Raw genomic sequence first — 14,893 nt, forward strand, 5'->3', positions numbered from 1 at the left:
CCTTTCTTTCTAAAATTCTAGAACGTGCTGTCACACTTCAGTTACATAACCACCTCATGACAAACAACCTTTTTGAACCCCTCCAATCTGGCTTCCGTCAACTTCACAGCACAGAAACTGCCCTGGTCAAAGTCACTAATGATCTTCTAATAGCTTCTGATTCTGGTTTTCTTTCTATACTCATCCATCTTGATCTTAGTGCTGCTTTTGACACTGTTGACCATAACATCTTACTTTCTCGTCTTGAGACTGTGTTTGGAGTTTCTGACACTGCTCTCAAATGGTTTTAAATCTTATCTCACTGATCGCTTTCACTTTGTCTCTCTTAATGGGTACAGGTCTGAAATTGGTCTTGTTAAGTCTGGTGTTCCTCAGGGCTCAATACTACTCTATCTAATTGCATCTCTGACATAAAAATTGGGATGAATCAAAACTTCCTTCATCTTAACTGCGACAAGACTGAAGTCATGCTTATTGGCACCCCCATCAACTTCGTAAAGCCAGTCCCGTAACCCTATCTGTAGATGGTTCTGTACTTGAGCTTCAATCAAAATTGAAAAACCTTGGGGTTATATTCGATTCTGGCTTAACATTCGACCCACATGTGCAGCTTACTGTCAAAATATCTTTTTTTCACCTTAGAAATATTGCTAGACTATGCCCTATGCTATCATTAACTGTGGCTGAAAAGCTGATCAACACATTTGTGTTCTCTCGAATTGACTACTGTAATGCTCTACTCGCTGGGGTATCTAAATCTACTCTGAACAAACTGCAGTATGTCCAAAATTCAGCAGCCAGAATCCTGACCAGGTCTAGTGCAAGTGTTCACATTACTCCTGTCCTCGCACTGGCTTTAGATCAAATTTCGTGTAGACTTTAAAATCCTCATGCTCACCTATAAGGCTCTACATGGCTGGGCACCTCAGTACCTGTCTGAACTATTATCGCCCTACTCCCCACCTCGCAACCTTCGCTCTTCTAATTCTGCTCTCCTTACTGTCCCCCAGGCCCGTCTACATTGTATGGGTGACAGGGCCTTCTCCTGTTATGCCCCCAAGCTCTGGAACTCTCACCCCAAGGATATCAGAGAGTCACCTTCTCTAAACTCCTTCAAATCCAGACTCAAAACCCTCTTCTTCAGAAAAGCCTTTACTTAACTGGTTCCATTCTTCACCCCTCTGCTTTTCTTAGTACCACCATCTACGGTCTCCTCTATATATTGTAATTGTGTTTTATCTTGTGTATTCTTCTTATTTATTCTTATTTATTGTTGTTGTCATCCTGTACAGCGCTTTGAGAAGCCACCTTTAAAGGTGCTATATAAAATAAAGTTTATTATTATTATGAAATTGAAAACAGGCAATGTCAGATGTCCAGAGGGTATGCATCAACTAAATATCTAGTATAATGTGGTTAAATGTGGTTAAATTTCATAAATTCCTTGATGCGAAACTGATGGTGGATTTTGTTCCCAGGCAATGAGTCTTGAGGGTGGTTCCCTTTGCAATTTGAAACATTGCATCAGGTTCCCAAGTTCCTAACAAAGGGTAGTCCCTCACTGCTGTAGTGGTGAACCTGTCCACTTAAGGACAATTGCATCACTGAAATAGTGAATAGTGAAATACTGTCTGATGCAGGCCTAAAGGCAATAAAGTGCCAGAAGTCCTGAAGGAACTTCCACAGACTAGAACCATTAATTCTATGCATAATCCAGATGCTACTCTTTCAAAGATCCACAGTCACGGAAAATATAAAAGTGCTTAATTTATTACTTGGCCCTACGAGAGTGCATTGTTCCTCCTCACTACAATACTAATAGATTTTTGTAGTTCTCTTGTAGCTCTTATCAATCGCTAATAATGCTAACACTTTTAGTTTTCCTCCCTTCACTGATGATCAATGGTAATTTTATGCTTTAACAAAGTAAATGACAGTTCTCCAGAACATCTAGAGATTTTGTGTACATTCAAGAGTGAATATCCTATTGCATACTTCAAGCCTAGCTTGTACAAGGTCATTGGTGATGTCTCTGCATTTCAGAACACTAAAGGTATATTTTAAATATTCAGCAACTACACAAACCTCAAGAATATTTAAAAATAAATTGCGTATGTGATGATGTTTTCACTCAAATTCTTTGTAGGCTTCACTGCAGTTCAATCATTAAGCAGTCACAGATGGCAAAATGCCTTTCAAACACTTCTTAATTCAATTAATAAGTCAATAAGATTTCTTCATCATTATTCTTTATTGTTTTTGCACTTCTCTGCTCCTGAAAGAGGAGAATTTCTCAGTTGTAGATCAAAGTGAGCAAATGTGTTCAATACACTGTGCATTTTTCTTTGAAGTAAGCTACAACAACTAATGAATCAGAACTTATACAACCATCTTAGTAGGCTTCACCAGCACTAGACAAGTCATAAGCCTGCATATATGCATACATAAATTAAAGATCTGTTCTAATGACATGGAAAATCAGATGTAGTTTGATTTTAACTAAGATGTTGAAAACATTTTCAGTTAAAAATGTTACATTTTATTTTACAGTGAAGCATGTTAAACACCTAGACCACCACCACTGTTCAGCCTCTGGGATATTCTAGCTTTCAGAACATCTCGCCATGTTGGTCCCCTTCTCTGAAGTCTTCTCCAAACTGGTGTCTTTCTTCTGTTCAAGCTTTCATGCAAAGATGGAGGCAACACTGCCTGATGATCCATGACCACACTACATCTATGGTGTCTCCCTAGCACACATGCTGTACAAACACTGGGGTTTCTGCAGCCTACGACCAATTAACTGTCTAGCCCTAATGCATCACTGATGACCACAGCCAAATTGTTCTGCTGTCTAAGTCTACTATCATCCTCTCTCTCAGAGCCCCAGAGGACAGTGTTGACTTCATTCCAGCCGCATTTCTTCTGCCTCCACATCACCCACAGTCTACAGCACCACCACTTCTGCACCCACACGCAACCAATTTCTCTTCTAGTAACTCCTGGTTGTTTTTGCTTGTACTTCAGCAGCCCTGTGGATTTCAGTTTTTAGCTAGCCACCCAAACTGGATCTCTGCCAAACACACAAAAAAAGACATCCTCACAGCATTGTCTTTCCTTACACCCACCAAGCCTATGTACAACATGCCTACAGCTGTCTTCATGTCTATCACACTTGGCCAATATGCATGACACACGAACACACAGCTGTGGCAGGTTGAGAGGTTTCCCCATTAACACGCACTGTTGTTTTAAGGAGAAGCAAATGTCCTTCTCTCTCAGCAATCTGAAAGCCCAGCAATATGTACAGAGAAGGCAGACAGGCTGTTTAGAAAGCACCACCCACACCTGTAGCTCATCCAACCAGCAATTCCCAATAGCTGTGGCTTCTTAAATGAAAACTGGTGACAGGCTGTCATACTTGCTTCTAGGGTAATAGTGATGTAAAAATAGTGACAAACTGCCCTGTTCATTTAGTCAAATAGGAGAAGCTTGAATGTGAAGCAGGGTTCAAATGGTGAATTTTAATATAAAGACTGAGCAAAAAAAAGCAGTGAAATTATATTTCCTCATTCAGTAATGACTGCATTCTGTTTGAAAAGTTTTAAATAATTGGAAGTCTAAACAGTATCAGCTTTATTTATGGGTTTTAAATAAAGGTGATTTAAACGCGATTTAAATCAATATAAATGTTTATATTGTAACGCATAGGTGACTATTCATTGTTATTAAAATGACTTAAATTCGATCATGTTGTGATATTTAGAAATATACATTTGTTTGGTGCGAGTGAAGTTTTATTTAATCTCTGAGCCATACTGATTCTTCTGGAAGCCAGTTTCCGCCAGGGAGTAAAAAAAAACACACTATGGTATTCTCTCCAATGCAGTGCAGTTAAAAACATACCTCTGATGCTGCTCCTAAATGAATATCGTTTATGACCATCAGAAGCTTTATGCTCCTTTTCTTTTTTCCAGTGGATTGAACAGGGAGAGGCATTTCATGATGTACTTTTCACTGATGAAACAACAGTGGCTCTGGAACAGTTTTCAACCATGTCGTTTTATAAAAAGGGGAGATATGTACACGTTACTGAAGCTAAACGTTTAGCCTTTGTCACTAATGTAAACACTAAATAAAGACGTATAGAAATCCCTACGTTACAGACTGTATATGGCTGGTATTGGTAGTTTAAAGAAAAAATACACACCAGTATTCCACTTTCTCCCTAAACATTTTAAGCATCAGAGTCTTACATGTGGTTATTTATTGCATAATTTAATTTTGAAAGCCACTGAGACATCAGGTACTACTGTTGTATGGTACAAGTGTGGTACTTTTAGGGGTACCACGGTACAGAACACTAGTTATTTAAATATGATTGATAGATAAATAGGCCCACTTTATTCATCCTGAAGAAGATAGAAGACATCCTGATGTCTTAACACAGATACTACAGTGCTTAAGTACTACTCACATATATGTTTCTAGGTTTATATTATGCATTTCATACGGTCAAATTACTTTTGAGCAACTAATAAGAAGCGCGAAACGGTATGCGTTTTAGTTTCGTTTCGTGCTGGGACCCGTGGATTGATTAGAGATATCAAATACATACAAGTCATTTTTTAAATGTTGTAGTTCGTCTTGAAAAAATGTTACGAGTACATCATCTATCAACAATTACACAGGTTCTGTTTCCATATTGCGGATTTTGGTTACGTAATATTATGTTCTAGATTTCACGTTGTGAATATATGATTTGGGCAAACAGAGCCGCAAAGAAGTACATTATGGGTGGTTGTTTTTTTTTTGCAGTTTTATCTAGAACAAGCGATGCTTAAACCTTTGTCTGATTCTTGTGAAACTATCCACACGACAGTTACAGTACCTAGGAGTTGACTTCAGTGATGTCACTGATGGGATGTTTCTAAAAATCCATCCTCTGTAAAACGTCTTCTCTAGTTGTCCTGCATATGTATTCGCTAATGAAGCTGTGTGTTCTGAGCCTGGATCTCTACATTTGTGTATGAACCAGCTTAGAGGGCTAAAGACAGCTTGTGTTTAAATTGAGTGTAAGGCAATTTATGCTTCTAAAGTCATGGTCAGCATTTTTGTACTGTGCTGTAAACTTGTTCTGTGCCAAGTCACATTATTTTATAGCGTTTTTATAGCGTTATCAAATCCGGTGGCGCGGTGTTAGTTTCCTGACTCCCATGTCACATGGTCTGTGATTGAAACCTGTAATACCGGTTTAATTCGTCACAGCCAGCACTCCGGTTGTAAAGTAGAAGCAGGCGAGATTTCCAGCGAAAAACACCTCCCCCTTCTTCAGGTGTGAGGGTCTTCTGCTCAGAATGAAACGCTAAAATGTAATGTAAGCTCTGAATGGGTTCAATTGTGATTTGGGCTTGATTAAGGTCGCTGCCTTTCATCTAAAACCCTACTTGAATCCTTCTAAACTAAAAATCAGTGTTAGTGAGTTCTAAATAAAGAGGTATCCAGGTAACAGTGAAACGGGCGGACAGTCTGGGGAGATCGCCCGTTTTCCATGTAAATAGTTCCCTGGTTCCGCACCCCTTGGTGTTTCTCTCGCTCTCTCTCGGGTCACCTGATCATTAGCTCGAAAGATTTGAGTGCTTTGTGTATATTCTAATGGTAGTGGGGGCAGGGTGTGTGGGAACAGGTTTGGTTGAAATTGCATTGGAGATCTATGTTCTTCACACCTGAAACATTTTCTCTGAAAGCATTTTCTTCGCTGTTTAACCGATCTTGTTACAGCATGTTACAGTTTACTATTATTAACCATATTAATTTTAAGTGCTTAATGTAAAATCTTGTAAAAATATATTTTCATTGTTCAAATATACATTAAGTCTGACTATCATATAATAAGTTAAATACAAAACTAAAGAAAAAATAGGGTTAAATATAATTCAAAATATTTTGCTAACAATGTTAACTGTTTATGAATAATAAAATGTATTAGCTAAGGAGTAGGATGGCACAGTTGTTAGTATGTTTTTTGTTTTGTTTCTTTTTCATAAATACAACAGTAGTACCTGATGTCTCAGTGGCTTTCAAAATTAAATTATGCATGCAAACCTGTGAACTAGAAAGATAACTAAGATATTCATCCATTTATAATGGTGGCAAAGTGGTTAGCATTGCTATCTTGCAGCACTGGGGTCCTAGGTTCAATTCCTGCCATCCTGTGTGTGTGGGGTTTACATGTTCTCTCTGGGTTACATGGTTTTTCTCCATATGTGTGATATGACTCCCTCTCGCACTCCAAAACATACTGGTAAGTTAATTAGTTTATGGGAAACCTGGCCCTGGTCTGTGTGTGTTTGTGTCTGTCTGTCCTGTGATGGACTGGCACTATGTCCAGGGTGTATTCTGCCTTGTGTCCGTTGCTTACTGGGATAGGCTCCAAATCCTCTGTACTGGATAAAGAGATTAGAAATGGAAGTAAAGGCACTGTGTGGATGGAACTATACACAGTGTTAGAAACCCACTATGAAATGGCAGCATCTCACTGAGAATAAAATATTTTATACTGCTGGCTTAAGGAAACAGCCTTTCCACCTCTCTTGCACATCAGTATCCATACCTAGTTATTTAAACAAATTGCCTCTAATTATAAACATCTTAATATGCTGGCTCTGTGGATCCGCATCAGCTATGTTTGCCCATTCCTTCAATTCATGTGCATCCAACACACAGTTCAATGCCAGCAACTACACATAATCTAAAATACAATCCTTATTTCAGTATCTATGTAAACATATAGTCTGTTAACTTCATCATCTTCATCAAAAGTATGCCTAACCCCATTAGGAAGTGTTCTTGTTATAAGTGTATTCCTCAGCTTTCCCCAAACTATCTTCTTCTTGCCAACATCTCTAGTCTTTTATCCTGCAATAACTCAGCCAACACTTAAATCTCCAAAAGCTGCTTGTGTTAATTTCTTTAAATCACAAATATCATGTGTAAATACTGGCCATGTAATACTCTGCATTGTGGAATAATAGTTTATTTTAAAGGGAACTAGAGAAACTAAGAACTAGAGAAATCAAGAAAGGCTTTTTTTCTAGAATTAATAAATGCACATCCTGTTCACTGGGGAAATTAAATCCACACTGAGCAATCTTCAATATGTTCAGAATATGACAGCAAGAATCCTATCAGGGATGCATTACACCTGTTTTCAAGTCCTTGCACTGGTTACCTATCAGATTTCGAGTCAACTTCAAAATCCTTATCCTCCTTATATACTGTCCTACAACTGGTATTATTGATCTCCGAATTATTGTACTTGACATGACTTCATTCAGCCTTTCCTGAACGTCTATGACAGGCAGAGAGAGTGCTGTTTCTGGTGCGATCTTTTACAGCTGACATTTCACTGTTTTAAACGAACAAGAAATTAGATTGCTCATAAATCACCTATTCTATATAAACACAGCGTAATTGCCCTCCGAAAATCTTCTTTTTCTTGTTCGTTTTAGAGACCTTGATCGAAACTGATTTTAGATGTCAGAAAGGATTTATTTTCTCTGTATTTCCTACATTGCTTTGTCGAGATTTTAACTTTATATCTAACTTTATATCTAGGCTCAGATTTCAACTATAAATCGTACAGTAATTAATAGCAGTAAATACTGATGTTTATACATAAAAAAGTCATGCCTTGGAGTATAGACCCCCAAAGGAATGCCATAGACTCAAACTGCAAAATAAACACATACAGAAAGAAAGTATTTGTATTGTAATTGCAAATCCTGGTACTGTATGAGTGATTGGTATGACTTTCCTCATTACAAATCTCTTATTAGAATTTAAATTTCTCTGTAACTCCAGGTCAGAACAGAGAAAATGTAACTGCCTTAAGGAGTTTACGATTATGAAAAATAGAAGGATAAGCATGATACGTATGTCTTCTGTCATTTTCTAAGTCATGTTACTGAGCACCAAATCTTATTGAGAATATGAATCCATTTAAGGTTTATACCATTAAAGTAACGGTTTATTCCATGCTGAAAATGTTTGTACCAGACTTTTTTGAGGCCTGTTTAATTGTGTCTGAAGTCTGATGTTGTAAATTTTATTGTTAAAAAGATCCATGAAAATGTCACTACTAAAGTTAGCTGGTACTGTTGGTACTGTAAGTGGCAAGTAGAGCTCATATTTTAGATTTTGTGTAGTTGCTAGCGTTGAACTGTGTGTTGGATGCACATGAATGAAGCGACGGACACAAGGCAGAATACACCCTGGACATAGCGCCAGTCCATCACAGGACAGACACAAACACACACACACACCAGGGCCAGTTTAAATCTAACCTCAGAACCTTTCTTTTCAGAAGACTTAGTGTCTGTATCTGCTTCATTTTCTAATTTTGGTAGCACCTCTACCTGCTTGTCTTTCTTATATGCATTTACTTTGTAATCTGTGGTCCTTTTATCTGTTTTTACATCTACTGTATTGCTTTGAGATGCCACCTTTAATGGTGATATATCAAATAAAGTTTTTTATTATTGTTATAGGGAAACATGATCAGATTGTCCCTGGTTCAGAAAAAAAAGATCTAAAGTATACTAGTTTGTCACTCTTCTAATTCCCTTTGCTAAATGACTTTTCATACTAATCTGATCAATCTAACTGCCAGTTTTCTGTGCTTTCTCTATCCTGCTAGATTTGCAATTATTCTGAAAATTTTCATCTTGAAATAACTCATTTCTAAATACCTTTTTCACTGTTAACATCTTGCAGCAACTCTGCGACAAAATATACACTCTGACAGTTCATCCTGCTACCAACATTAAATAAAACAAATCTTAAGATTTCTATATTTATGTCTTTATTTAGTGATTTCATTAGTGACAAAGGCTAAACTTTCTTGGAAAAATGTCTTTTATGTGTTGCGGAAAAAACTGACTTGCTTTAACAAAATATGTTTACAAATCCTTTCACCTGCCATTTTCGTAGTTAGAAATTATGGAACGCTCTATTAAAAGCAAGGGAGTTTTTATGTCCGTTGCAGTTCTTTTGCAACATGAATATAATTATATCGTTATTAATTTCTTGAGATACGCGATTCCATATTATATTCCCTTTTAATCAAATTCTAAAAGTATGCTTGTTGACTCCGGTATCGCGGTAGTTAAAGACTTCGATGCTTAAAATGTTTAGGGAGAAATGGAATACTGGTGTGTATGTTTTCTTTAAAGTACCGATACCAGCCATATACTGTATGTTTAAGTTCCAAAATTAATATCGTTTATGGACTTCACACGCGTTGCAGTATGCTCCTATTCTTTTTATGCTCAGGCACAAAGTAAAAGGGGATGCTTCATATTGCTTGACTAATTTTAAAAACTAAGTTAGAAATGCAGACGCTCCCTCGGTGCGCTGCTCTGGTGCGCCGGCTCTTACACAGTGCCTGTCTGCCGTAAGCGTTACAATATACATACCCAACACTGCTTGTACCCATCTGTCATGCAAATAAAACACCTTGAATTGAATTGAATTGAGGGGAGAGGGGGGGAATACTAAAGCCAATACTGGCTCAATACCCTCGATGGGCTTTGACGTGCTAATGCGTTGGTTTAAGAGTCCGGGTGTGGCAGGCTTCCAATGTCAACTCGACTCGATTGGAAGACAATGAACGTATTTTGTGATATTTAGAAATATAAATTTGTTTGGTGCGAGTGAGGTTTTATTTAATCTCTGACCAAGGGAAACGTTTCATTTTTTTCAAAGAAATGTTTGTTAAAAAATAAAGTCATAGTTCTATGGGATTCAATCACAGACCATGTGACATGGGAGTCACGAAACTACTGTAACACACAGCGCCACCAGATTTAATAACGCAATAAAAACGCTATAAAATAATGTGACTAGGCACAGAAAAAGTTTACAGCACAGTACGATAATAAATGCTGACCATGACTTTAGAAGCATAAATTACCTTACACTCAATTTAAACACAAGCTGTCTTTCTGTATGAACCTCTAAGCTGGTTCATACAGAAAATGTAGAAATGCATTAGCCTGATTATGATTAAAAAACACATAATTAAACACGCGTTTGCGATTTAAATCAGAACACGATTTAAATCAATATAAATGTTTATATTGTAACGCATACTGTCCAGCCTCCATTTCTCTATAAAAATTTACTCTGTTGCACACACACACACAATAGAAGGAGGAACCGCTGTCAGAAGGGAAGATATGTTCAAAATATCGCAAATATCGATCATGTTGCGATATTTTGAAATATAAAAGTCAATTGATTGTCCATAATATCGCTATTCTATTTTTTCGAAGAAATGTTTGTTAAAAGAAAAGTCCGGTACCAGCTGGATTTGAACACACAACCTACCAGTTGCTAGGCACGCACCTAGACCAGTCGGCTACAACACAGCTCGCATGAACAGGCAGGCGAAACAGCCCTACACAGCCCTGTCGCAGCACACGAATACCATTATTAAATTCCTTAGATACGCGATTCCATATTATATTCCCTTTTAATCAAATTCTAAAAGTATGCTTGTTGACTCCGGTATCACGTTAGTTAAATACTTCAAAGCTTAAAATGTTTAGGGAGAAATGGAATACTGGTGTGTATTTTTTTCTTTAAAGTACCAAGACCAGCTATATACTGTATGTTTATGTTCCAAAATTAATATCGTTTATGGCCTTCACACGCGTTACAGTATGCTCCTATTCTTTTTATGCTCAGCTACTAAGATTTCCCTTCATTGGTAAATTCAATATCTACAACGGGCACAGCAAAGACGTTTTTACTGTAAGTCTTTCTACGACAGACCAACGGACCACGAGTGCCCCTGTCGGTCAACCAATCACTTACTGCGGTGCCACGCGTCATCTTGCGTCATACTGAGCGACGTCACCTGCGGTACGTGTCTGTGACGCACACTTTGAATGGCTGCATCTGTATAATATAGAATTGATAGCTGCAGATAAAATATGAAAACATCAACAATTAATTTAGCCACTAACATTACATATGCAAACACAGAACACAATTTAATATAATATACTTGAAATATTTATGTTACATGTAGTTGACATAATAAAACAGCATAATATACAATATTTAAATTCTACTTCTATGCTAGCTGAGCTGATATCATATGACAAAGCCACGGTCTGTGTGTGCTCTGTGATGGACTAGGCCCATCCAGGATATATTCAGGGTATATCCTACAGTACCTTGCACCTGTTGCTTGCCTGGCATTAGGCAATTAGGGTCTGGCATCAACCATCAACCCCCACAACCCTATACTGTCACGATTATAGTCCCTCCTCCTTAAGGGTGCTCCGGCTCTTTCACTTCAGACTTGATTATGTGCACCTGACCCCTGTTCCCAGTCCACCTTAAAAGCCAGGCGCTGATGTTCATCTGGGCTCTGCATCTGATTTCCGTATCGTGCAAGTCCGGGACCTGGAAGCGCCTGGTCCCATTAAGGTTTTAATCTCTGTTCCCGTTCCTTTTTACTGGTTCCGACCCGGTTCATGTTTTTAATTCCTTGTTGGATGGATCACCTGGCTATGGACTTATTCTTGTGTTTTTGGATTCCCTCTCTGGATTATTTTTGGATTGTTTGCCTCGGCCACACCTCCCCTGTGCACCAGCGCACTTTGGACACGCCCCCCTGTTTTCATCCCCGTATTCCTGCATGATCTTTTTCCTAATGTTTCCTCACAATTCTGGATTGTGTCGTCCGCATAGGGTCCGGAAAGAACTGATCGTTACATATACTCGATAAAGTGGCTCAGAAATTGGATGGATTATGATAGGAAGCCCCCTGGATGATTATGAATATCCATACACTATAAATATGATATTTATAATATTTAGAATGTAAAATATAGCATACTACAAATAAAATAAAATCTGAGTTTATGTAGATTCACAGACTTTTGATAATGTATCCCAAGTATTGGTCAGCGTCTTTGAGCATATTGATAGAAATCATAATTCAAGAAAGCAAGGTATTATTTCACTAAAAAGTATCTGAGTAAGCTATAATGGTAGCCAATTTAAGCTCTTTGCACACTTACATTACAAAGCACCAATTATATTTGCTTTCTGATGCATTAGCATACAGTTTGTCGTTCTATGGTCTATACTGCTCAGATTTAAGATTTTAATGCAAATCTATAGACTCAAGTGAAAAGCAAGTAACAGCATCTATGCTGTTTAAAGATATGTTAGGCAACTAAAAGATATAGACAGATATTGTATAGTGCCCCTGCTAAAATCAATACATCAGTGGATAGCTGCAAACTCAGTAATTTGTTAAAAATAAAAATGCAAATTCAAATAAAGAAAACTGACAGTACACAAGGCCATAGAACTAATGCATTGTTATAAATGCACATCTGTTACAAAAACTTCATACAGACATGCTTAAAAACAGAACAGTACTTTCAACATTCCAGAAATGACTTTATCCAAATATTTTTTCTATTTTTTTTTAAATAGAACAAGACAAGTAAAAACAACAAATGCAAGAAAAATAGGAAAAGCAAGAAATGAGAGCTCACCAGACAGAGAAGAGGGATAATGATTCCAAAGAGCTAATCAGACTGATTTTGAAGATGGGAGAAAACATCTAGCAATGCTGCACGTTTTAGTGCTATTCTAGCCATCCTTCTTTCAACTTCCACAAATGAGAGCAACCAAAGTCTGTGAAAGGGTATCTCAGTCTCCACCAGTCAATAGTAATATATAGCTAAATAAAAGGCTTAATGTACTGTACTTAATGTACTATTTTGATAAATGCATGTATAATAGAGGTTTTGTGGTTAAAATGTCACATGACATAAAAAATAGTTTCTGTAACCGATTAGACCATACTGCAAAGCAATATTATTCTTTGCTGCTCCATTATCATGCTCCAGTTTTGATCTGCTTCAGAAAGGATAATTTTCAGATTTGAAATGCTGTTACAAAGGTATATATATAAGATACCAAAATTTTCTTGAAGCCAATACTCTGGCTTCTTTGCAGAAAGGGATCCTTGGATCAATTAACTACTCAATATGCTAGATGAGCCAAATAGCCTCTGCTCATGTGTAACTATTCTTGTATGCGTACTGTATGTTCTTTTACACATCAGTAGTTAGCAGATTCAATAGAATTATATGTGCTTTTTACTTCCACTAAATAAATTACTCTAAAAAAATCTGGATAGAAAAAGCAATTTAAGGGAAAAAAATCAGCCCTGTGGTTATACAGTAGATATGTCGAACATAGCAAGTATTGGTACGTGGACCGTGATACTTTTTTACATATTTAATAGAAGTAAATAAAAGATGCAGTGTAAAAATTGACACAGAGGTACTAAAAAAAACTATTTTGATCACAGTGTTAGCATTTTGTATTCTGAGGTGTCTGTGTCTGTCCAGCTGAATAATTCTCCACCGGAGCTTCTGGGAAAAAGAAAGCTTAATCTTAGCCTCAATACCCTGAAGACAACTTTGAAGATCTGAAAGTGCAACAGATAGTAAAACATGTTGTAGCAATGCATTAAGTAATGCTTTAAACTTAAAGCCCTTCACCCTATTGCATCTTTATCTGAGGCATAAACTAAAAAAAACTTCTTAAACATAAAACCAAATGTAATGCATTCATTTAAAAAATCTTGGGAATGGTGTTCTCAAATGTAATTTTTTGGTTTAAACTGAGCTAAAATTCCAGACAGACTCATTACATTAACAATTTAGAAACTATTTATATATTTAACTTAACACCAACTAAAGCAGAGTTTCATAGTACTGATAACAAAAACAGCAATATTTATAGTGCCAGCACCCAATGTCTTTAATAATTAAATGTTTGCCACAGTTCTTTCAGCAGGCATTTATTACATCCTCCCTCATAGACTACTGGCATTTCAACAAATATGGCCATTTGTGCCATCTTATGTTTCGTCTGATGCAAACCATGTATAGCACATCAACCAGCACCATCCTTAATGTGACATGTATGAAGGTGGTATCAGCATCATGTTATGGGGATGCTTTTCTTCAACAAGGACTGGAAAGCTACAGTAGTTAGGACTAAAGAAAACATGGATAGTGCAAAGTACAAGCAAATCCTAGAGGAACACCTGATTTAGTCTGCTAAAGAATTAAGACTAGGGTAAAAATTAACCTTTCAGCAGGACAATAATCCAAAGTACAATGCAAAAGTTGCACTGGAGTGTCTTAGGAATAAGAAGTTTAGGTTTAAGTCACGACTTCAGTCCTTTTATTTTAGGAAAGACTTAAAATCTGGTATGCAATCACCAAGGAACCTAAGCGAGATTGAACAAGTCTTCCATGAAGAATGGGCATAAATTGAGCAAAACTGGTGTTCAGAGTTGGTATAGACTAGCCTTAAAAGACTTACGGTTGTAATTGTTGCCAAAGGTGCTTCCACCAAATATTGAAATATATTACCAAATATATTCAGGTTTTGGGAAAAAAATAGTCTAAAAAATGTGTGTGCATAATTTTTGTAGTATCACACAGTGAAGATCCTGCCTTGTGCCCATTGCTTGTTAGGATAGGTTCCCGTTCCCCTGTGACCCTGAATTGGATGAAGAAGTTAGAAAATAGGTGGATGAACACCATAGGAAGGATATGTATATGTTTGCAAGATTCTGTAAGAGTGGAATAAAGATGGTGTAGTGGAATGGCAGAATTAGGACGCTATAAGGTAGCATAGTTGACACTTCAGGAACAGAAAAAGCATTAAACAAGGTTTTGCATTTTGCACAAGATTTTTAGCATGTTCAGCTTCAGTTTGCTGCAAGGTGATTTCTCTCTTTTAAAGAGTTCAACAGTAAAAGTCATAAACAGTAAAAGGTTCAATC

Source organism: Atractosteus spatula, chromosome 2 (genome assembly GCF_055471065.1).
Source record: "Atractosteus spatula isolate fAtrSpa1 chromosome 2, fAtrSpa1.hap1, whole genome shotgun sequence".
Classification (NCBI taxonomy): domain Eukaryota; kingdom Metazoa; phylum Chordata; class Actinopteri; order Semionotiformes; family Lepisosteidae; genus Atractosteus; species Atractosteus spatula.